Source organism: Heterocephalus glaber, unplaced genomic scaffold (genome assembly GCF_053883595.1).
Source record: "Heterocephalus glaber isolate CG9 unplaced genomic scaffold, H.glaber_assembly_v1.0 deba00001720, whole genome shotgun sequence".
NCBI classification, from domain to species: domain Eukaryota; kingdom Metazoa; phylum Chordata; class Mammalia; order Rodentia; family Bathyergidae; genus Heterocephalus; species Heterocephalus glaber.
In genome coordinates this window covers 5200804-5226014 of record NW_028258433.1, presented here as the reverse complement: position 1 = coordinate 5226014, position 25211 = coordinate 5200804, and the positions used below count along the sequence as shown (strand labels likewise).

Sequence of the window (25211 nt, the reverse complement as noted above, 5' to 3'; positions counted from 1 at the left end):
ATGTAAAGGTACAAATTCCCAAAGATGAATGCCATCATATTGTATACCTAAAATGTACCAATACACTTGATGAATTAAAAAAAAGATGAATGGCTAAAGAAAATACAGTATATATACACAATAGGATACTACTCAGCCTTTAAAAAGAAGGAAATTCTGTGATTTGCAATAACATGCACGAATTTGCAAGATATCAGTTGAATGAATGAAAAAAACAGGTAGTGAGAAACAAATACCATAGGATTTCATTAATACATGGACCTAAAATGGCAAACTCATAAGAAGCAGAAAATAGAATAGTGGCTACCAGAAGCTGGGGCAGAATGTGGATAGGGAAAGGAGATATTGATCAAAGGGTACAAAAGTTCAGTTAGGAAGAACAAGCTGTAGTGATCTATGGCACAGAAGATGATGACAATAAATGATAAAGCATTGTATCCATCCCCAAAGATGTGAACCAAGAGGGCCTTGACTCTTACTGCCATTAAAGGGTCCACAAAACTATCTTTTATATACTTATTCTAAAGTCTAATAAATATCTCTGCATACTAAAAAACACTACCTGATTCTTTCTGAATTACAAAGTAAAGCTAATGCTAAATCAACCTGGGCTAATTGAAATGCATTTAACCATTGTTTCCTGAATGTCTGCTGTGGGTTGGACACTCTTCTCAAAGCTGGGGAATGCAGCGAACAAAGAGACCAGGCTTCTTTCTACCACACAGAGAATGCTCCCTGATAGTCAAAGTGCCTTTCAGAGCAGGCTGCCTCAATGTCCAAACCCACCAGTACTCATGAAATAGATACTTTTGGAAAAGCACGCCTTGAAATAGGTTATCCTATTTCACAGCTAATACACACAAAAATACACATTTCCGCTAAAACCAAATAGCAAGAAATATTTTAAAGGCATGGTTTTACTGCTGCTTTGTAACTAGAGGAAAAGCAACACAAGATATCAAATTCAAAGGGATTGTTTAAATGTCTAGACCACTTGTCATCTGTGTACCTGGGGCAAAGCTGCTTCAACATTCCTTGCCTCAGTCTCTCTCTCTGCACAGTGAGAATTTAAACCACACCCACTATCATGTAATCTGAGTTCACATCTCCAGAGCACCCAGGAAAGTGCTTAGCACATGGTAAGCTAGTTTCTGAAACCCTTATTGTTTCCATGCAAGTCATGTTTAGAAGGCATTTCTTTTCACCTGTTAATACTAAGTTCTATTTTACCTTCTACTCATCACGTACCCTTAGGTTGCCTTTCTACCTTCCCTGAGATTCACAATTGCTTCCAATTTAATATCCACCAAGAATTTAATTAAAGTTCTGTTAGCGTCTGCCTCCTCTAGACCATTAACGAGGCTGTTAGACAAAATGTAATAAAGATCCCTTGAGCAGCTCAGCAGACATTGCTATTAATCATTGTTTACTTCTTTTCAGCTTATGCTCATACTTCAGAGCCATTTCTATCCATTTATTCACCTCTGAAAATAAAAGTAATAATAGCTACCTCAAAGAGTTATAGTGAGGATCAAGAAACTCTATAGCATCCTGTTGGACCTCATTTCAAACCTGCTGGGAAAAAAGAATAGATAGGTTATGTTGTCATTTGGGAATTTTCCAGACAACAAAGAATATTGTCCACTGGTGAAAACTAGTGAACCTGCCATTATTACTATCTTTGGTGGTTTGAATTTAAACAATACTCATCACAAACACCTTCAATTGAGAAGGACCTGTCAGGTTATTTAGCCCAATTTCTGACTGCAATCAAGATGCCCCTTGCAGCCTTGCTACTACTCAAAATATGGTTATGTTGGAGTTTGTCAGAAAGATAAAATGATCCCCACACCACCCAAGATCTGCATTTTGACATAATGATTCATATGTAAATTAATGTTTAAGAATCACTTCCTATATACTCTTTTCCAGGTGATCTGAGAATCAATAGCTGAATACAGTCATGGTGTCTGGGTGGGTGTGAGTGTGTGTGCGAACTCGGGAGAAGGTACCCAGGCAATAGAGCATTCAAATATCATAAAACTCCTTCCCAAAGGAATGAACTCTAATGGAGGCTATTTTAAAAAGGAAAAAGCTCATGTGCTTATAAATTCTCACCTTATTCACTTTGATCTTGAAACCAATTCTCTTGATTCTGTGTCCTTGTGTCCTCCCTTTCTGGTCTGTAGGTCACTTAATTTTTCCATTGTTTTCTGATTCTTACTTAGAAATTAGACACTACAACACCAGGATGGCTTAATATTTACCTCATTTTCCACCCAGTTTCTGGATGAGTGGATGTTTGTATGGCAGCCAGGGCCTGTATGTGGAGGGGGGTCACGTAGGCTTACCCATACCAGGGTTTGTGAACCTCTGAGTCTCAAGTTCAACCACTTCTGAGGGTCAGGGTATAGTCTGAGTTCACCTTTGCCTCGTTTCTGCACTGCTCTCTGAAGATTAGAGACCGGCCTGCAGAACCAAACTCTTAGTCTTTCCAGGCTCATCTCCTGCTGGATGCCTATCACAGATGTTCTCTTTCCTAAAGCCCTCTAAATTACATACTGTATTTAATTTTAAAAGAATAAAACAAAAAACACTAATTAAAAATTGTGACAGGCTTTAGATTAGGATCTTCTCAAGAAGCAGGGACCACGTCTCATACTTTTAGCCAGGCATCATGTAACAATTAGCTCACTAAGGAGCTGTGTGTCATAGAAACACTCAGACTTCCTCTGATTCCTCAACTGTGAAATGGAAATAATAATAGGGTTACCATCAGAATTAAAAAGCAAAAGAAGGATGAACACATAGAAAGTGCTCAGTAAGCTCAATAAAGACTATTGATGGCTTGACTACAAAAATCAGATGAGACCATGTCACTACAAGCTCCCCTGTCCTTCCAGTGGAGAAGCAAGAAAGCAGCAGAATGGCTGATCTCATACTAAAATAGGGGTCCTTATTTCCTTGGGATTTGTCAGTTAATTTCTCTTTGTGCTGCTAACAATTTGTATGTGCATACAAGTTTTGCAAATGACCACAGAGAGATGGCTTAATGAAAAGTGGGAAATGCTTAATATAACCGTGGCAACACATTTTCATTTTCCTGTTCCCTAAAATGGAGGCAACTTCCCTCCAAGGTTTAGATCCCTTCCTGTGTGAGAAGAGAATTTGAATCTCAGAGGGAGGGGACACGGTGGGGCAGAAGGTGCTAGAAATCAGATACCTTATACACACAGTGAAGTAAATGAAACAAGATAATTAAATCCTTTTGAAATACCTACATGTCTTCTAAAAACCAGGAGAAAACACCAATCAGATGCAGCTAACAGATTACATCTTGTTGCCTAGCACTGGTCTGAAGTGACTGGGAGTTGCTAGGCAACCCATCCTCCTGGGCTTGGTGATCCAGCAAACACTAGACAGATGCTTTTCCTCTGCTACCCCACCGCCCCTCACAATTTTTTCATCTGTAAGATTCACACCTGATTAATGTTTCCTCTGGATTTTTTTCCATTCAGATAGGGCAGTGCGACGTGCAGGATTGCCCGCACTCAATTGAGCCTGCCTGTTTACCTAAAGAATGCCTCATGGCTAAAAACAAATGGTCCTATAAAGATTAAACTGTGTTGAGATGGAAGCCTGGACTCTGGAGAATAGGGGAAGGATCTGAACTGTTTTTCCTAGAAATTATCAAATTACCTTCTGCATCAAAGGAGGATTGGACTAGTACTGCCTGGAATGCCCTGGGCCAAATTGCAAAGTCATTCAAGTTTATTCTCATCACCCCAAAAATCATTTGGACGAAGGAGGTGGTTCTCCCTGGCAGGAAGTTTACTCCCAAATGCTCACAAGCCTTATTATACTTTCTAGTGAACCTGCTCAGGTCCTGTGAAAGACCTAAGTGCAAATAGAAATGACTGATAATAGCTTACTCTCATCCTAGTCCTCTCTTCCAAGGAGTGTTTACAATATTAGGAGGCAAAGTAAAATTTCAAGGAGGTAAAGAAAGAAATCTTTATTCCTCCTTTCTTCCCTCACTTGATGTCTGTTTAATATAAATCATAACATAAAATTACTGACCCATTTAGCTGGCTCCATAAAATTTCCAGTAGAAGCTTTGATGATAAGAAATATGAACATGTCAAGCTAATATTATGGATAATATTCTATTTACAAGATTATTTGCTCTAGTTTTGCCAGGTCTCTGGTTTATTGGGGCTTTCTAGGTTAATATGATAGAAATTTTTCATTCAGAGCAAGACATTGCTATTTCTCCCCTTCCATTTATTTGCTGTTTATAATCTTTCAAAGTGTTTTCTCATCTATTATTCCACTATTGCATAAATCCCTATGCTGTGATTCATGTAAGTTGATTACAATGCTTTTGAAGAAAACTGCAGAGTATAGTGGAAGTGACGTTTACTCTACAAGCTCAGTTGCAAAATAACTAGTATTCTATTTGGAGCAACTTATTTCTGAATTGAGGTTCCATCCCAATGGATTGGAAGAAAAGTCATCATCAGTCATTATTGCCCTAGACCCTCGGGGCTTCAGAGGATCCTACAAAATGGGGATAGTGTCCTTGTGTTACCAGAGCTGAGTTCTTGGGTCCAGAAACAGAAAGGAGATTAGATCCAGGAAGTCACAGCTATGACAAAGGACAAGTCAGGCCAGTGGCTCCACAAGCTAGGAAAAGGGGTAGCTAATATAGATGAGGTTCCCCTCCAAACTCCCATCCAGGTCCTCCATGAAAATAAATGATTCAGAAGTTCAGAGAGTACCCAGACCTGGCTGGTCAGTGTCTGAGCTTAGTTCTAGGCAGCTGGTTGGTTGGCTTTGACTACTAGAGTGAGGCAGGTTTGCAGGAGGCTCATCCTTGCCTCCATCTATGTTAGTTGGATGCGTTTGTAGCTGATGTATATTTAATTCCAGGGCTGTGTGTGAAGCTTGAGTCCTTATTTTTGTCCTTGTTTGGTTTTGCTATGAAAGCGCAAAATGGACACAATCCCGATCATCTCCCTTCCAGCATTTGATCGTTCTATCCCCTCCTGGGTGGTCCCCACCTGCCTCATTTGTATTAGTTTTCTGTCACTCTGACAAAGTACCTGAGATAATCTACTCAAGAAAGAAAAGATATATTTTGGGCTTATGGTTTTAGAGTTTTCAGTCCATAATCACTTGGCCCTACTGCTTGGGCCTCTGACTGCACAGCACATCATGGAAGAAGCACATGGCAGGGGAATCCTGCTCACTTTGTGGGAGTCAGGAAGCAGAGAGGGAGATGGAAGAGGTTAAAATCTCAATATTCTCTTTGTAGTCACATCCTTGGTGCCTCAATTTTCTCCCACTAGACCCTACCTTCTAAATGTTCCACCTCCTCCTAATAATTCACAAGCTGGAGACCAATGTTTCAACACATGGACCTTTGTAGTACATTCAAGATCCACACTACACCATTCCTTCACCTCCAGTCTGTGCTGGGTTCCTGTGGGCACTCTCTGATCCTAGCCCTGGTGTTTCAGATCCCCACTTTAAAGCTTCTTTGGGTGAACCACAATCTCTGCTGATTTGGGGAGCCCTTAGCCCTCTCATCCCCAAGTGATATTTCCTCTGAAGTCCAAGCCATTCCTCCACACTTGATCCATCCCTTCTCATTTTGAGGGAATCTTCTCTTTCCCGACCAGCCCCACTGTGCCCCACCCAAACCAATCTTAAATTATGACTTTAATGCCTTAGATTTCCAAACAATGCTGAAATAATTATTCTCAACCACTTCTGGTTCCACACAAATCCCTGAGCTTAGGAGGAATAGCAAAGGGTTCAACTATGTGTTTGAAACAGTTGAGGGGAAAAAAACAGAACACACAACAACTATTAAAAGTCTAAGAAATATATTCACTTTAGAAAGAAAGAAAATTGGCACATGTTGCAATCTGACTGAACCTTGGAGATATTATGCTAAGTAAAATAAGCCAGCCACAAAAAGACAAGTACTGTGTGACACAATTCCTCTGAGATACCCAGTATAATCCAAGTCACAGGAACAGGAAGTATGTGATGGTTGCCAGGAGCTGGAGGAGGGGAGAAGAATAGGTGAATGGATATAGAGCTTCAGCCTTACAAGTTCAACACTCCTGCGGTGGGAAAGGGAATTGTTTTCATTGAACTAGAACAAAGTATTTGTTTTCATCCTGTTTCAATTGTGTTTCTGTCCTTCCCACTAACACAACTCTTACATGGGGTGATAATGTGGTCTGTCATTTACTGAACCATCATTGTGCAGTGCATGACGGTGACCACAATATGAGGCAGAATGTCCTCTATGCTTAAACAGAGACACAATCAAAACCCTCAATCACAAGTGCAAGGTCCCAAGTTCGATCCCCGGTACAAAAAACAAAAACAAAAAAACCCTCAGGAATCCAGAGGGAAGAACAGATCAGTCCAGCAAGGAAGACGGGATGCTTTCAGAGCATGGCGTCATGGAAACTCTACCTTGGCCTATGGACAAGATTTCTATATGTTTGGAAACTGGGTGGAGTGAGCAATTTGAAATAAAGGGTACAGCATGGGTAAATGTGGAGGGTTGGCTCTGACCAAAACACAGTTTATATGCAATGGGTAACTGCATAGGAAGAACAAGAGCCAAGATCTTTCTCCAGGACCTCAAGTATTTGCTGAGATTTATAGATCTAGCAGAGACTGGGAAGGAAAGAGCTGAGGAGCTGGGTTTTTACATCCTCTGCTTAGAGCAGCTTTGCCTGTCTGCTATGTCCCCTCAGCTATATGCAGAGATAGTTCTGAGGCTCAGGACCAATGGCTTTTCACTAAATGTGCCCTTTCCTCAGTAGGTGCAGCAGCAGGCAAAGCAATATGGTCCCAAACATCGGTCCACAACTGATAAGAGCCCTTGGGCCCGACATGGTGACTCCAGCACTGTTCCTTTCCAGGGCAGAGCACAGACACCTGGGCTCCATGTTCAAACAGTCCCTGCTTGTGAGCTGAGTAGTCTGACCTGGATCTAGCCAGCAAGCAAGGGGCCCATCCACTCTCTGAGCCTCTCAGGAGCCCTAGTGTCAAATACAGGGAACACTTAATGAAGAATGAATGAAGAGACTGCAGAGTGCTGATTCCTCTGAGAGTCAGGAATGTCTGAAAAAGGCAGTTTGTGGGCTGGGCCATGCAGCCAGGGGCTTGGTGATCAGAGAGGGTGGGAATGGGAGAGAAGACAGCCCTGGGCTCCTGTGGGAGGGCAGGACACATGCACAGAGCTTCAGATGGACAACTGGCCTTTTGGTTCAGGCTGGTGATTTTCTAAAACTTATGGCCACAATTCAAGCAAGAAATACATTTTATATCATGATCTAGTAGATATAGCCCAATACATAATTGAAATAAACAATTCATAAATTGATACCTTATAATTGGTTATAAGATATACTCTGACACTTTCTCTTCTAGTCTAATTGGTTAATTTAAAATGCTGGTTCAAACCGACTAAATTAATTTTAAAATCCACCAGTGTATCGCAACTCACAGTTTGAAAAATGCTAACCTATACCCACTGAAATAGATGTTGGGCTTTCTGGAAGATGGACTACAAAGAATGTTTAGTATTTCAGAGGATTTCTGCTGATCATTATCACTCAAATCTCAAATGAAATTTTTTTGGAAGCAAGAATAGACCTTAAATCCAGACACCAAAATCTCAGGCCTTGCCAATCAAGTTATTCATGGCAATATCCTTGGCCTCATGAAGCTTTCATTCATTCATTCAGCAAACATGTATGAAGCACCCCTGATGTGCCACTTGTATCCTTAGTGCTGGGAATACTGAGACTAGCAAATAGGGGACTGTGTCTGAGGAACCCACATTGCAGAAGAGAGTATATCATTTTGGATGCTTTGGGCTACAAATAACAGAAGACTCACACTGAAATAGTTTAAATGATAAAGACAATGAACTTCTTACACATCAGGACAAAGACGATCAGGTCCCAGTTTGCTTAACTTGAGAATTTAACAGCATCAACTCTCACTTTCTCTGTCTTTCCATTCTGTCACCTCTTTATGTTGGCTGCTTTCTTGGTGATCAGAAGGGGCTGCAGCAGCTGAAGACAACGTACTTCACAGAGCTGATGTTGGAGACATCTGCGTTTTGGAAAAGAGGGAAAGTGAATCTCAAAGTTCCCTAGGTAACTATTGAACTTGTGGGCCTCTGACCAGCGCCATCTGGAGCTGTCTCTTCTGGGAGAAATACAGATCCTCATTCCACACACCAGACCTATAAAATCAGAGTTTGCTTGGAACACTCTCAGGTGCAAATTCAGATGCACAATCAAGCTTGAGAAGCACATCTACAGCCCACTTCCCTTCATTGGCCACAATAACATCACAATCTCAATCAATTACTTAGTTATTGATAGGCATACAAGATTCACCATGACTGGTTTCAGCTAAACAACTTCCATCACCTAGGAGCTGAGAAGAAGAGTCAGCTTTCCTTGAAGCTGGATATCTGAGCAACATCAAGATTCTATTCACAAGAAAGGAGTGGGAAATGCTCTTTATAAACAACTAAGAACATGTATCCCAAGGAAGCAGACAAATAAGCATATAAGCAACAAAATAGTGTAATAAGTGCTATACCTGAAATAAAAAATATACAACTCGAGTCCAAAGATTTGACTGCTATGGTATCCTGAAAAAAATGTTGCAGAATACATGACAGTAGATGAGTGTTTTGAAGAATGAATAGGAGCTTTCTTGGAAATAATGTGGTAAAGGGTATTCCAAGCCAACAGAACATTTTGCAAGGGCAAAATGTGCAAGTGGGGTGTAGCTCAGAGGTAGAGTACATGGTTTGCATGCATGTGGCCCTAGATTCAATCCCCAGCACCAATATAAAATAAAGGCCAATTGTATTTGGAGCATATTACCATTTAGCATTTCTCTAAAGTCCCCTGGAGGTCATAGTACCATCATTATGAGCTCATTGCAGCTGGAGTGTAAGATATGTTTAAAGAGAAAAGATGTGCCAGGAGATATGGCTAGAAAGGCAGGTATGGTTGGAGTTAGGCTCTATCAGCTTTAGAGGGACAAGGCTACCTTTAGTCCCCCAGGAAGTTTCTCTCTCACACACAAATCAAGTCACTTCAGCCCTCTGTCTTAGTCATTGTCCTTACAGGAGACAACACGAGGAGAGGATACACAATTTCCCTTCCATTTACTGGTCAAATCTGAGGTTTACTCTTCAGTATTGCCAAACCAGGACAGAAAGTGGGAGAAACTACTCATCAAAGACAATAAACACTCCTAAGGCTTCCTTTCTTCATCCCTGGTAAGGAACATAGAGTTGGGGCATACTTAAAGTTGGGAGCTTGATGTGGAATTAATTATTCCCATTCTCAAAAATGGTACCAAATTGGGTGAAAAGGTAAAGGAAAAGGGCCCTTCTATATCCTCTAATATTGTCCAAATGCTTAAACTAAGTCTTCTACTTTTCTTCTAGAAATTGACTGTTGCCCAAAACATGTCACACCTTCCTCAAGGCTAGACCTATAATTGGAAAGATGCTAGTTTAAGAAATGTTTAAAATAAGTTAAAAACTAGTTATTCCTTAAAACTCCTAATCTTACATACTCTCAGAGATTGTCAAATATAGCTGCTGGAGGGTATGGCTGCCCTATGACACCCCAAAACACTCATCTTCAAACCACACCCTCAAATCAAAGAATAGCCAGCTCTCTGATTCACAAAGATTCATGAAAAAAATATTTCCCCCAGGGCCGGGGATTTAGCTCGGTGGTACCTCACCTGCCTCGCAAGTGCAAGGTCCTGAGTTCAATCCCCGGTACCAAAAAACAAAACAAAAAAACAAAAACAAAAAAATATTTCCCCAAAAAATTATTTTCTCAAACTCTTCTCATGGGTATTACTTACCTGTAATGATTCTGCATTGAAATGTATATTCAGTATTTTAAAATTTTAACATTAAAAATTTTTATGGTATCCTGTAAATATCCTCCTGGTTTCCAGATGTTGCCTCACCAGAACATATCTGGAACTCATGAAAAGCCACCAGCCAACTAAAGTATCTCCGGAAAAGAATCATCTAAACATGATCTATTTGCATGGTATATAACAATGCATAGAAAGCTGTAAACATAGTTTGACACTAGCAGAAGTTTTGATTTTTGCCAACTATATTGCTCAAATTCTAAGGAATGCAATGACTAAATTCCAAGTTAGCTTTAAGGAACATATTATAGGTGGATATGGGAAATTAATATGGAATAAATAAGATGCTAACAATTATGCCAGTCACATTATACATATGATTTCATGCAGTATTCAAACATCATTAAAGTTGATACTCCTTTTCTCATTTTTCTTAAAACGAAAAGTTTCAGAGTTGCTCATGATTGTACAAACCAGTGAGCAGTGAGCCAGGGTTTGAATGAGTCATGGCCTGTGGATACTAAGTAGGGCATGTTCTCATATGCCATCTTAGCCCTATAAATTTTATATGAAAAGGTTATCAATGCAACATTAGTCTACCGCAAGAAAATTACAATTTGAATGACACTATGCTAGATGTTAGGGATGAAGAAAAATTAAGGCACAGCTTTCTCAGGCCTGGAGGAGCCCACAGTCTGGTAGGGAAAGTGTAGTAGTAAGGGAAAGAGCTGTAAGGAAGAACATAATAAATGCTATTCAAAGGCACAAGATATTCATTTTGCCACAAATATTCTCCCATCTTCATGCTGTAGTGAATTTCTTGTTCTTTTAAAATCCAAAGCTGTCTACTCTAAGGAGCCAAGCAGAAATCCCTCACGACCACTCCTCTTTTCTTCTATATCATCACACAGTTCTCTGGTCTTATCATACTCTATTAACTATATTCATTCCATGTCTATCTTCTCCACTGGACTTTGTTTTATATTGCCTTAAATGAGAGTTATCTGACTGTAATGCAGTCACTTTGATGGAGACCCAAGTTGGTCAGCTGATCTGGATTATACGATTCTACTGAGATATCAAGTTCTTTGATAAATGATATTCTTCCTGGAGGAAGCAAGAATACTTCCAGGTCAAGGGCATAGTTCAAAGTTTTAGCTGTGCTGCTAGAATCCTTAAACAAGATCTCTGCATTGACATATGCAGACCCATTTATAGAGCCAGGTAAAATGAGTTCCTATTATGATTTAGATCTAAGATGTTTCCCAAAAGTCTCATGTATTCAGAGGTGGCATTTTTGAAAGATGATTAGATCATAGATACACTAAACTCATCCTTGTATTCATCTGTTTATAAGCTCATAGTTGGTGGTGCTGCTAGGACCCAAGCCTTCGTTGGAGGAGGTGGATCACTGAAGGCCTACCTTTGGAGAGTATATCTCTCACTCTGCCTCTCCCCACTGCTCTCTGCTTCCTGACTACCGTGAGTTGAGCAGCTTTCCTCTGCCATGCCCTTTCGCCATGGTATTTCTTGGAGCCAGCCAAGCATGGACTGAGAGCTCTGGAACATTTTCTCCGTTAAGCTACATATATCAGCCATTTTTTCCTAGCATCAGGAAAGCTAACTAATACAGTTCCTCAATGAGATTGCCCCTTTAATCTCTCAGTACCTCTCTCAACACCCAATATATGTAGCACAATGAGTGGCACAAAGCAGGTGCTCAATATGTTTTTATTAAGAGAAGGAAAGAAAGAGAAAGAAAGAAAAAGAAAGAAAAGAAAGAAAGAAAGAAAGAAAGGGAAAGAGAAAGAAAAGAAAAGAGAAAAGAAAGGAAAGGAAAGGAAAAGAAAAGAAAGGAAAAGAAAAAAAAGAAAAGAAAAGAAAGAGATGAAGGAAAAAGCCACCATAAACTTGCACTTTGAATATGTACTTCAGAGAGGGATTACATGTAGGAGAGACTGGAGTATTTTCTCATTTGTAAAGAACATAATTTGCAGTGGAGGAGCCCAGTCCACTGCCAGGTGGAGGGGCAAGGCGAGTGTCCTTATCCTAGCGATTGGGCCTGTGAACCAGTTGGAGTCACGGTGATGGGAAGATACAAGTTACCAAATATATGACATTTCTGGAGAAAGCAGTTCGGCAATTTCTACACAAGATCTAAAAGGATGCCTGAAGAAACTATTAGAATTCTGTTTTTCACGCATCTCCAATAGTACAAGTTAATGAGAAAGGGGAGAAAGTGAGACCAAGTTATAAACGTTGTATTGTGATTCTCAGAGAGATTCCTGGAACAACACCAGTAGAGGAGGTGAAAGCTTTGTCCAAAAATGAAAACTGCCCCAAAGTGATAAGCTGTGAGTTTGCACACAATAGCAACTGGTACATCACCTTCCAGTCAGATACTGATGCACAACAGGCATTTAAATATTTAAGAAGTTAAAATATTTCAGGGCAAGCCAATCGTGGCAAGGATAAAAGCCATCAATACATTCTTTGCTAAGAATGGTTATCGACTCATGGATTCCAGTATGTACAGTCAGCCCATTCAAGCTCAAGCGCAGTATGCCTCGCCAGTCTTACTGCAGCCTGTATATAATCCTCACCAAGAGTACTCAGTTTATAGTACTGTGCCTCAGTCTTGGTCTCTAAGTCCTGCACCTTACTTTGAAACACCACTGGCTCCCTTCCCCAATAGTCATTTTGTGAATGGCTTTAACTCACGAGGATCTTATAAAACAAATGCTGCTGTTATGAATATGGGTCGGCCATTCCCAAAAAATCACATGAAGCCTTATTTTAGGTCATCCAGTGGTACAGAGCACTTAGCAGAGGACTCCGTGTCACTGGGGGATGGACCATTGAACAGATCTAGTTCAAGGAACTTTGCACCTGAACTGTAGAACCCTACAGTAACAAGGCATCAAGAGCAAACTTACCTTCCAAAGGAGACTCCCACTTTACAGGTGGAACAAAATGGGGACTATGGTAGGGGCAGGAGAACTCTTTTCAGAGGTCTGAGATGACGAGAAGATGAAAGGATCCCAAGATCCCAGCCTTCAGCTTAAGCAAAGTCTCCAACACCAAAGTTTGACTTACTAGCTTCAAATTTTCCTCCTTTACCTGGGAGTTCATCAAGAATGCCAGATGAACTCCTTTTGGAGAATAGAATGTCTGATGTCATTAAAGGTGCCTACAAAGAAAAGGAGAATGAAGACTTGTGATTTAGTTGCTCAATACCTGCAGCAGATGAGCAGGCACACTGTACTTCAGCCCAGCAACTCAATATGAGTACCAGTCCTCCATGTGCAACTGAGCTTCCTGTATTAAGCACAACTCAGCAAGAAAAGGATACAATAGATGATTCCATTTATCAGAAGAATGTTATCAGATGACTACACCAGTTTCTTCCCCAAGTACTGCAAAGCCATCAAGAGCAAATACAACTTTACCATGTAATAATAATATAAACGTAACCATAGCTGTGCCCCTACAGGAACCCTGAAAGTTAAGTTATGCTGAAGTATGCCAGAAGCCCCCTAAAGAGCCATCTCCAGTTCTTGTGCAGCCACTACAAGAACTTCACTCCAATAAAGTGTCTCTCACCAAAAACCAAGAGAACAGAGCTCCTGAGAAGTCTGTTGAGAAATCACATGAGAAGCCAGAAGCAAAAGCTAGTAAAGATTATTCTGGCTTCTGAGACAATACCATTCCCAGGGGAGCAGCTGGAAAAATCAGGGAACAGAGACGCCAGTTTAGCTGTAGGGCTATACCTCAGGGAGTGACTCAACGTAACGCAAAGAACAGTATGTGCCACCAAGATCACCAAAGTAAAAAAAAAAACAAAACTAGTGACAAACTTTCTCTCTTCCCATTAAACTTGAGCCATGACTGTTTGAACTGATTTGGAGGGGAGGGAGTAGCCAGGAAGGATACAGAAAGTGTATCCTTAAATCGTTATGGATTTTGGAGTTGTGAGCAGTAGGATCCCAAAATTCATCTTTAAAGTGATTTTTAAATGCTAGAGAATTCCAATTAGTATAAATGTACATATAAATATATATATACATATATAAAATATAATTTTTCTATTTTTGTTTCTGATTTTAATCTGCTTGGAATCAATTTTGAGGGTTCAGATTTAGCTTGGGAGAGAAACATACATCCGTCAGTATAGGAGATGAGGAAATGAGAGAAAATAGTTTTTGAAGAAGCATTTCTGTAAAAATTAGAAATTACTTTTCTTAATCTATTTAAAGTTTGACTTTGAGAATGCCATCTCTGACTGTATGGCCTTGTGTTGCAAAGCAGATCGGTGGCTAGGGTGTTTGTTGTGGGTGTGAGTGTGTGCAAGAGTGATTGCAGCCAAATCTGTTGTCATGTTGGTAAACAAATGAAACCTGAATGTAATACTTGAGTAGATTTTTTTAGTTTGAAATTTAATTTGTCCTTTTGACCTTACCAATATTTCATTCAACAAGCTGTTAAAGCACTGATTGTATTTGGAGATGTGACTAGCAATCAGTTTGATACTCAAAGAAAGAATAGGGTTATTAAAAATTTTTTTTTAATTTCATCTTTGACCTAAATAGGTCAAATGGATTTCAAGATCTAAACTATTCTGTGATTTGCACACCCCTCCCCCAAAAATGGGAAACACAAGTTTTTGTCACTTCATTTGTCATTCTGTTGTTTGACTGCCCATCCCCAAAAGCAAAATAACCAAGCACCTACTGAATTGTAAATTTCTGACTGCTTTGACCACTAGTCAAATCATATAGCTGTTCTAAATTTCAGAATTGAATGAAATATTTTATTCTTCTCTTCTCATACTTAGAAATTTAAATCCCAGGTTGTTAGGTCCAACTTCCCCTTTAATAATGTGTAACTTACTTTTTAAATTTTAAATCATATTGAAGAGAAAAATTTTAAAGAATTAATTTGAGAACTTTTTTCTGTTTAGAGTTTATTGCCTTCCTTCAGTCCCCTTTTCAAAAAAAGTTTGAAATTCACTGACTAAGATAAAGCAAGTCAAAGAAAGTTTTGAGATAAGGTGAAAATGATTGAAGGAAATTAATACACAATTTCTCAATTAATAAAATTGTAGCTGTCATATTAAATAGGCAAGTTTATATCCTGGTATTTAGAAAATTACTAAAATATTAAAAATCATGTTGCTTTAATCTATTTTAAGTCATACCACGTTCAGAATTCTGTGTAGGGTGTGGGGTTTTTTTTTCTTTTTAGGGATAGTTTGTATAGTAACTGTCTCTTACGTTAGTGACTTACATATGTACAAATTGAAACTGTAAATTGTGAACACTGGAAAGCTCCATTGTGACATAAAATATAAACATCTTAGTAATATATTAAAATGAATGTAAAGGAGGTTAAAATTACATTACTGTGAAACTTATCTTCCAATTCTAGATTAAACTTTGGAGATTATATTAGTGGGTAACTGTTAGCTTTGAAAACACTGCACATTCCTGTTCAAGCCAGAATTATTATTTCTTTGTAAATTATTCAGCTTGACAATTGCTTTTGATTTAATGGATTGATAATGTGGCATAATATATTTACATAGTTTGAAACTATTCATTTCTACACACTATTTTTAAAAATTATCTACTAGATGAAACATACAATAAAGCAAACTGTGCTAAAAAAAAGAACATTATTTGCTTCTTCTTTTCAAAGGTTTTACTTAAGCCCAAATTAAAATTTGAAAATGGAAACAAATTAACTCATGTTGGAACTTGGAACATAAAACTGAAATTACGCTACAGCAGCAAATTTATTCATTGTTTTAAAGCTTCGCTTCTGGACTTCAAAATGCTTCTTTCTTTACCTGAAATTCTACAGAGGAGCACACACAGGAGCACACAATGATTCTCTGCAAGTAGTCCAGGATCCACTGAGTATTTCAGGTCCAATTCAGGTTTCATTCTCAGCATCCTCCAAGGTGTCACCTGTCTAGTCTCACCCAACATTATGCAAAAGTTCCTTCCATCTTGCCCTACATTTGCCTATTTTCTATACTTTTTAAAAGGTCATGGAGCTTTTCTTCTTAACTATTTAGAATTCCCTTAAAAGCAAAACCTGTCTCTTATTTATTTTTAATTCACTATAAGAAATGTGTGCAACAATGTGTAATAGCTAAAACTTGGAAGCAGCCCAATTGCCCATCAACTGGAGACTGGATAAAGAAAATGTGGGGTTTTTTTAATAAAATGGAGTACTACTCAGCCATTAAAAGAAGAAATTAGAGACATTTGTAGCTAAATGGATGCACATTGAGGAGACATTCTTAAGTGAAATAAATAGGACACACGTGTAAATAACAAATAGTTTCTCTAGTGTGAGAAACTGAAAGTGTAAATAAGGACTAAAAGGTATAACAGATAATGTGAAATAGTAGAGAAAAGAAGGGAATGGAATTAATATGAGAAAATGAAAAAATGGAAACAAAGTCTTTGTAAATAGGGAAGGATGGAGGGGTTGAAGGGAGGGCAGGGGAAGGGAGAAAAAATAAGAACCAAGAGAGATTACGTAAAAGGGTAAATTTCCAATGATGAATGTCATTATATTCTATACCTAAAATGTACCAATAAAATTAATTTTAAAAAAAGAAATGTGTGTGAACATTAGCCAGAACAAATGGTAAATACTCAAAACATTTATTGAATAACTAATAATGTCTCACATTTTCATTGCAAATTCTCACTTATCAAAGAACATAAATATAGTTGATACCATTTGAGTTTTAATAAGTACCTGGTTCGGTGCCCATTTTATACATAAAGAAGGAGAAACACAGAAAAGTGTTTTGTCCAGAAAAGAAGACAAACATAAAAACAGGAAAATCAGTGAATTTGAATTTTAGATAGACTAATACTTCTTAGTATAAGTTTGGGACTATTATCCATTGTCAAAGTGCATGAATACTAAAAATAATGCATTACTTACCAGAAATTCAAATTTAACTAGTTGTTTTCTCTGGCAATCCTTGCCCAGGGTCATATGGTTTGTTGGTAGCCAGGTAAGGAACTGTTATTTAATCATGATTAAAATATTGGAATTTCCACTTCAGTCTATATTTACACAAAAACAAAATGGTGGGACTCAAACATGAGTTGAAATGGTAACAATATGGGCAATCAATTTTGTTACAATTTTCATACTCTTCAGAAATAGTAATTTAGGCTCAAGTAACTAGAATAAAGTATTCTATATGATATTTTTAATGTAGTGAGGGTCCCAGCTTCAGCCTGAAATGAAATTTAGGTGACTCCAACAAATTTTTGAGGCTAACCCACAAATAATTTGATTTACTGAAAAATTTCAGAACCTCATGAAAAGAATAACAAGTTTGTATTTTGTGCCTTCTCAGTGATAACACAAAGAAGAAGAAGGCCATACCTGAAGAAGACAGGCATGGCCTCTGCCTTCAGAGAACAGAGAGCCTCACTGTAGAATATCTACTTTAAGGGACCAACAGACCGGCACCATCTCACTTGGGCAAATAGCCAGGCCTCAAAATCAGAGAACAAGTATTTTGACCACCTTAGTATTTGTCCTATGGACTACACTGTCTACTTTCCTAGATTGTACTGCCAAAAGAGAGGGGGAGTCGAGGGATACAGAGCTGTTTTTCTAAAGCATAGAGAGTCTCATAGCCTTGCCTTCCACTGTTGCCTACAGAGTATAATACAAACTTCTCCCTATACCTCTTCCTCAGCTTTGGTGTATAAGGGAGACATGGTAAAGCTACTTAGGGAAGGATTGCTCAGGAATACATGTGTGAAATCCTCAGAAACTCTTAAATATATTTCGAGAGGGCTTTGCAAGGGCAGGAGGCCCTCTATCAGTACCTGATGGCAAGAGACAAAGAAATGTAAGCTACTATTGGGATTGCTATGCTCCCCACTAGCGCAGTGAGCTCGTGAGTGTTGGGAGTCCTGGACTCTACCAGGCAGCTAATTACTCTCAGCTGTCAACCATTCCATTTTGGGATATTACCATGTCTAATTTTAACCATGGCAATATCATGCAGGAGCATACCTGGGTTTCTTTACCAATCTGGTATTCTTGAATTTACTTCTATTGATTTAAAGTAACTAAAACATTTTTCAACATCCTAATGCAAATAATTTTTACTCAACTCTAAACACCTTGGCAATCACAGTAGGAGGACAAGACGAAATATTAAAATTTCCCAAAATAAAACAACCTCCCAGATCATTACAAATATATTGCAACAAGTGTTTTGGGAGAAATATAATGAAAGGGCCTTGGAAATCAGAAGTATCCAACCATATGTTAGGGCTCAGCTAATAGCTGCACAAGACTTCATATATTCCCTTGGTACTCACACTTTTTTTTCCTTAAATTCTTTTATTGGTACATTATAGGTATACAATATGTTTGCATTTATCATTGGGTGCTTGCTTGTACCTGTACATTATGTATCTTGGTTCTCATTTTTTCCCCATTACCTGTGTGCCCTTCACCACCTCCACCCTTCCCTATTTACATAGGCTTCATTTCCATTTATTTTCTTTTCTCATATTTTTTCCTTTCCTTTCATTCCTTTCCCCTTCCATCCCATCACCCCTACCCCTTTGGACCTTTCTTCCTATTTCAAATTATCAATTATTCATTTCAATCATTTTAACCCTTATTTACACTTTCAGTTTCCAACACTAGAGAAACTATTCGGTATTTACACATGTGTGTCCTATTTATTTCACTTGAGAGAATGGCCTCAATATGCATCCATTTAGATATAAATGTCTCAAGTTTCTCATTCTTTATGGCTGAGTAGTACTCCATTTTATTAAAAAAAAAAACCCACATCTTCTTTACCCAGTTTCCAGTTGATGTGCACATGGGCTGTTTCCAAACTCTAGCTATTACAAACTGTGCCGCTATAAACATGGGTGCACATATATCACTGTGGTATGATTCTTTCAATTCTTTTGGGAAGATATTCAGCAGGGGAATAACTTTGTCAAATAGGACCTCTAGTCCTAGTTCTTTGAGGTATCCCCATACTGATTTCCATAGTGGCTGCACCGGTCTGCACTTCCACCAACAATGGAGAAGGATTCCTTTCTCCACACACCCACACCAGGATTTGTTATTGGTTGATTTCTTGACAGCAGCCATTCTTTCTGGGGTGAGGTGGAATATCAGTGATGTTTTCACCTGCATCTCTCCAATGAGCAGTGATGTCGAACATTTTTTCATATATTTATATGATGCTTTAACTTCTTTGAGAAATGTTTGTTCATTTCACATGCCAATTTTTGAATTCGGTCTTTGAATTGGGGGGTCTTTATATATTCTATATAGTAGACTTTTGTCTGAGGTACAGCTGCTAAAAATTTTTTCCCACATTGTAGGTTGTCTCTTAGCTCTGTTGGTGGTTTCTCTTGCAGTGCAGAAGCTTTTTAATAAGATGAGATCCTAGTTGTCGAGTCTTTGTGCTAGATGCTGTGCTACTGAGGTTTTGTTCATAAAGTCTTTTCCTATGCGAATGTCTTCAAGAGTTCTACCTAACTTATCTTCCAGCAAGTTTAGTGTTTCTGTCTTAATATTTATATCTTGAATCCACTTCTATCTTAGTTTAGTGCATGGTGAAAGATAGGGGTCCAGTTTTAATCTCTGGCAAGTTGAAATCCAGTTTTCCCAGCACCATTTATTAAATAGGCTATCTTTCCTCCAATGAGGGTGGTTGGCTCCTTTGTCAAAGATGAGGTGGCTGAGTATGTCTGGAGTTGTTTCTGAAACTTGTAATCTATTCCTCTGATCCTCAGGTCTGTTTCTTTTCCAGTACCAGGCTGTTTTTATCACAGTAGCTTTGTAGTATAGTTTCAAGTTGGGGATTGTGATACCCTCAACCATGTCTCTGTTGCTTAGAATTGCTTTAGCTATTCTAGGTCTCTTCTGGTTCCCAATGAAATTATGGATTGTTTTAACTAGTTCTGTGAAGTACATTGTTGGAGTTTCAATTGGCATTGCATTGAATCTATATAGTAGTTTTGGAAGTATGGCCATTTTCACTATATTGGTTCTTCCTACCTAGGAATAAGGGATGTCTTTCCATTTTTTTATATCCTCTTTGATCTCTTTTTTCAGAGTGCTGTAGTTTTCAGTGTAGAGGTCTTTTGCTTCCTTTGTTAGATGATTCCTAGATATTTCATTTTATTGGAAGCTATTGTAAAGGAATTGTTTCCCTAATTTCTCTCTCAGTGAGTTTGTAATTTGTGTATAAGAAGGTTATTGTTTTTTGAGTGTTGACCTTATATCCAGCTACTCTACTTAATTTGTCAATTAACTCTAGATGTCTTTTGGTGGAGTTTTTTGGGTCTTCTATGTAAAGTATCATATCATCTGCAAATAATGACAGCTTAACTACTTCCTTTCCTATCTTATTCCTTTTATTTCTTTGTCTTTTATAATTGCTGTGGCTAATGTTTCTGGAACTATGAACAGGAGTGATGATAGTGGGGATGCTTGTCTTGCTCCTAATTTCAGCATGAAAGTTTTCAGTTTTTGACCATTTAGCATGAAGTTCTGTCTGTTTTCCTAATATGGGCATTCACTGCTATGAATTTCCCAAGTAGAACTGCTTTCATTGTGTCTCATAGATTCCTGTATGTTGTACTGCCATTAGCATTTACCTGTAGAAACTAATTTCTTCTTTAATTTCCTCTGTGACCCATTGGTTGTTCAGGAGGGTGTTATTCAGTTTCCCTGTGTTTGTGGGGGGGGTTGTGGTTTCTTATGTTATTGATCTCTAATTTTATTGCACTATGGTCTGATAATATACAGGGGTAACTTCAATTCTTTTACATTTACTTAGACTTGTCCTATGAGCTAGCATGTGATCTATTTTGGAGAATGACCAGTGTGAGGCTGAAAAGAATGTGTACACTGATTTTGTGGGGTGGAACACTGTGTAAACATCTATTAAGTCCATTTGTTCAATAGCTTGGTCCAGTTCTAGAATTTTCTTGTTAATTTTTTGTCTAGATGATCTGCCCATTTGTGATAGTGGGGTATTGAGGTGCCCCACTGCAATTGTATTCATGCTTATTTGGTTTTTCATGTTTGTTTTATATAGTTGGGGGCATTCATATTTGGTGCATATATATTCAGGATTGTCATCTCTTCCTCTTGGATTGTTCCCTTCACAAGGATATAGTGACCATCTTTGTCTCTCTTAATTAGTTTTGGTTTGAAATCTATTTTGTCTGAAAATAAGATTGCTACCCCTGCTTTTTTCTGGGTTCCTGTGATGTGGACAACTGTTTTCCATCCTTTTACTTTCAGTCTATGAATTTCTTTTTGAGTTGGGTGTGTTTCTTGTATACAGCATATTGTTGCATTTTCCTTTTTAATCCATTTTGCCAGTCTGTTTCTTTTGATTGGTGAATTGAGGCCATTAACATTGATGGTTATAATTGATAGATATTGATTTATCCTTGTCATGACGTTTACTTTTGTTGGCTCTTTTATTTCTTATTTTCCCCCCTTTCCCTTTAGTGTCTTACCTTGCCTGGTGGCTTCCCTCTGTTGGGCCTCATGGAGTTGTGACCTTCATTGTCTTTTTCTAGGATATTGCTTAGAATTGATTGGAGTGTTGGTTTGGTGTTCATGAAATTTCTCAGGTGTTCTTTGTCATAGAAGTATCTAATTTCCCCATCGATTTTGAAAGATAATTTTTCAGGATACAACAGTCTAGGTTGGAAGTTACTTTCTCTTAGGGCTTGAAATACTTCACTCCAGGCTCTCCTTGACTTGAGGGCTTGTGTTGAGAAATCTGCTGTGATTCTGATGGGCTTTCCTTTGTAGGTGATTTGTTTCTCTTCTCTAATTGTCTGTAGGATTTTGTTCTTCTGTTGGGTTTCTAGGATCTTGACTATTATATGTCTAGGTGTAGATTTTTTTATCGTGGCTAGTTGGAGTTCTATATACCTCATCTGTATGTCCAATTCTCTACCTCTGTCTGGGAAGTTTTCAACTTTTTTTTTCTTTTCTTTTTCCCTTAAATTCTTTTATTGGTACATTTTAGGTATACAACACATTTACATTTCTCACTGGGAACTTGTACCTTTACATGATGCCCCTTGGTTCTTATTTTTTCCCCATTCCCAGCCCACCCTTCACCCCCTCCACACTTCCCTATTTACAAAAGCTTTGTTTCCATTTTTTCCATTTCTCATAATTTTTCCTTACCTTTCTTTCCTTTCCCCTACCCCTCCCACTTCCCCTACCCACTTAGGACCCTTTCTTCCTATTTCACATTATCAATTATTCATTTTAATCTTTGGTACATTTTAGGTATACAATATAATGACATTCTTCTTTGGAAATTTACATAATCTCTCTTGGTTCTTATTGTTCCCCCTTCCCCTGCCCTCCCTTCAACCCCTCCATCCCTCCCTATTTACAAAGACTTTGCTTCCATTTTTCCATTTTCTCATATTAATTCCATTCCCTTCTTTCCTTTCCCATACCCCTCCCAATTCCCCTTCCCCTTTGCCCCTTTTCTTCCTATATCACATTATCTATTATACCTTTTAGTCCTTATTTACACTTTCAGTTTCTCATGCTAGAGAAGCTATTTGGTATTTACACATGTGTGTCCTATTTATTTCACTTAAGACCATTGCCTCAATGTGCATCCATTTAGCTAAGAATTTCTCTAATTTCTCTTATTTTATGGATGAGTAGCACTCCATTTCATTTTGAAAACCACATTTTCTTTACCCAGTCTCCAGTTGATGGGCATTTGGGCTGCTTCCCAGTTTTAGCTATCACAAATTGTGCTGCTATGAACATGGGTGCACATTTATCACTGTGGTGTGATTCTTTTCATTCAAATTTTCAACTATTACTTCTGTGAACAGTGTTTTAATGTCAATTGTACTTTCTCCTGTTTTTTTGTGTACTCCTATCAGTCTTATATTATCCTTCTTTGCATCATTTAGCAGCTGCTGGATTGATTTCTCATGGTCTCTTAAGAAATCTCTGTTTTCATGGTCCTTAACTGCAATCTTCTCTTCTATATCTGATATTCTATCTTCACATTCTCTTAATCTGCTGTGCATACTTTCAATGGAATTTTTCATCTCCTGAATATCTGTTTGAATCTGTTTCATGGTTTCCATTTCTTTCTTATGCTGGGTATTCATGGCTGCTAGCATGTTTTTGAGCTCATCTTTTTTTTAGTCTGTTTCTGTTCTAGAGCCTCTAAGCATGTCTTTCACTCTACTCACTATCTCTGTAGTTATCTGGGAGATTATTTCTGCTTTGAATTTTTCTAGAGCCTCATTCATCTGTTTTGTTACTTCCTGTGCTATCAGTTCAGGGTGTCCAGGTGGTTGATTATTGAACTTTTCCACCTTGTTTCCCCCAGAATTTACACTTTGTGAGGTGGAAGTCTGAGTTTGTGCCTTGCTTAAATGTCTTCTCATTTTTGTTTTTGATACTGTCCTTGGTTTAATTCCTGGGTTGATACTTTGAAATTGCTTATTGTAAGTATCTTTGTTTCTTGTAACTAGAACCCTTATGGAATTATTGCTTCTTCACAGGTGTCTTCCAGATATAGCTGGTCTTTAGGTTTTGAGTCTATAATGGCTCTGAGGCTATCTCATTTTCATTATACCAGGAAGGACCACTGACTAGATCAATCACAACACCTTAGCCCAAGTGATACAACCAGCAACACCATAGCATCAAGTACCTCTTAGAAAATGACAATTTCTGGTAGTTATTAATCTATCACCTTTAACTGTGTGAATTAAATCAAAATCAAGGACCAACCCAACATACGTTTATGGTGAATACACTGTTCAACATAGCAACTGTACCCTTTGGGATGGGAAGTTAGAAGAAGTTTGGGAGGGAGGGATAGATAGGTAGAAGGATAGGGAAGGTTAGCAGTGAGGCCAGAGGACACAGATGAGAGAAGGAAAAAGAGAATAAAAGGAAAATAAAGAAATACAAATTAGGGCCAGAACAGGAACAAAAAGTAAGATGAAGTACAATGTGGGACAGCAAGAGTGAGTGTGTGAGAGAGAGAAAAGAAACAAAAAAAAGAAGAAAAGAAAAATAAAAATTTGAAAAGATAGGAAAAAAATTAAAAATAAAAGCCAAAAACCCCAATAATAATAATTTTGGAAATAAAAAATAAAAATGAAAATCAAGGGCCTCTTTCAGGGTATGTCTCTGCTGTCACAATAGACAATGTGGCCAGCAGTGTGCAGATATACCAGTGAGTCTCAGCAAGCCAGTTGCACACCCGTGGGATTCTGGCAGATTTCTGGTGGCAAGTCCCAAGTTGATCTCCCTGTCCTCCTGTAAGGTTGAACTCTGCAAGGTTGTACTGCAGGTTCCAGCTGACCTTCCCCTGAAGATAGTCCAGGTTCTGATGGGAGGTGATGATCCTTCCAACTTACCCAGTATGGTGGTCTGTTGCCCCCTGTGTCTTTGTAGTGTGGAACCAGGTAGCAGTACAACCAAGAGGCTGGGGGAGGGATCCTGTAGGCACCCACTTGGCTAAGTGTATCACTGCCATGGGTGTGGCCAGCCACTCACAATTTTTCCAGGTGATTAGAGGTGCTTTTTAAGTCAAGGAACAGGTGCATTAGTTAAGAGTTTTCTCATAAATAGACAAATATTTTAAAAACTCAAAATGGAGCATGCTTCTGCTGGTTAATATTTAATAGAAGAATAAAATTATTGCAGAGAGAATTTGTTAATCCTTACACATTTGTAGATTATGTGAAACCTAGTAATTTTTCTTATCTGTAAAGTTGGGCTTATACTAGCTGTCTTTTTCTTTCAGTTTTGTGGATGGAACCCAGGGCCATGCATGCCAGGCAACCAGTATACCCCTGAGTTACACCCTCATCCTCATAACCAGATCTCTTCACTGTGGCAATGTTCCAGTTCTAATCATTCGTTTTTGTACTTTAATGTCCTTCTATAAATGAGTCCAAGAATTTTCACCATTAGGTTTCTCTAGCCTAGCATTTCACCAAATAAAATTGAAAAGGAATATTAAAATACAAAGGTGTGTGGATCCATATAAATGTAAGGTTTTTAAATTAACTTTCGGTAAATGTCTATTATGTAAAAATGCATGTTATAATCCCTACAACAAGCACTAAAAACTAATGCTAAGAAATATACCTAAAAGCCAGTAGATGAATTAAAATTGTAGTACAAAAATTTCATTA

General features: G+C 38.3%; 1 long non-coding RNA gene and 1 pseudogene across 1 annotated transcript in view; both read left to right on the top strand.

The window, feature by feature from the left end:
- LOC147821698 (uncharacterized) overlaps positions 1-25211 on the top strand; it is a 38295-nt gene that overhangs the window by 1918 nt on the left and 11166 nt on the right. The window lies entirely within an intron of this gene.
- Positions 6462-13020, top strand: LOC101723497 (la-related protein 4 pseudogene; annotated as a pseudogene).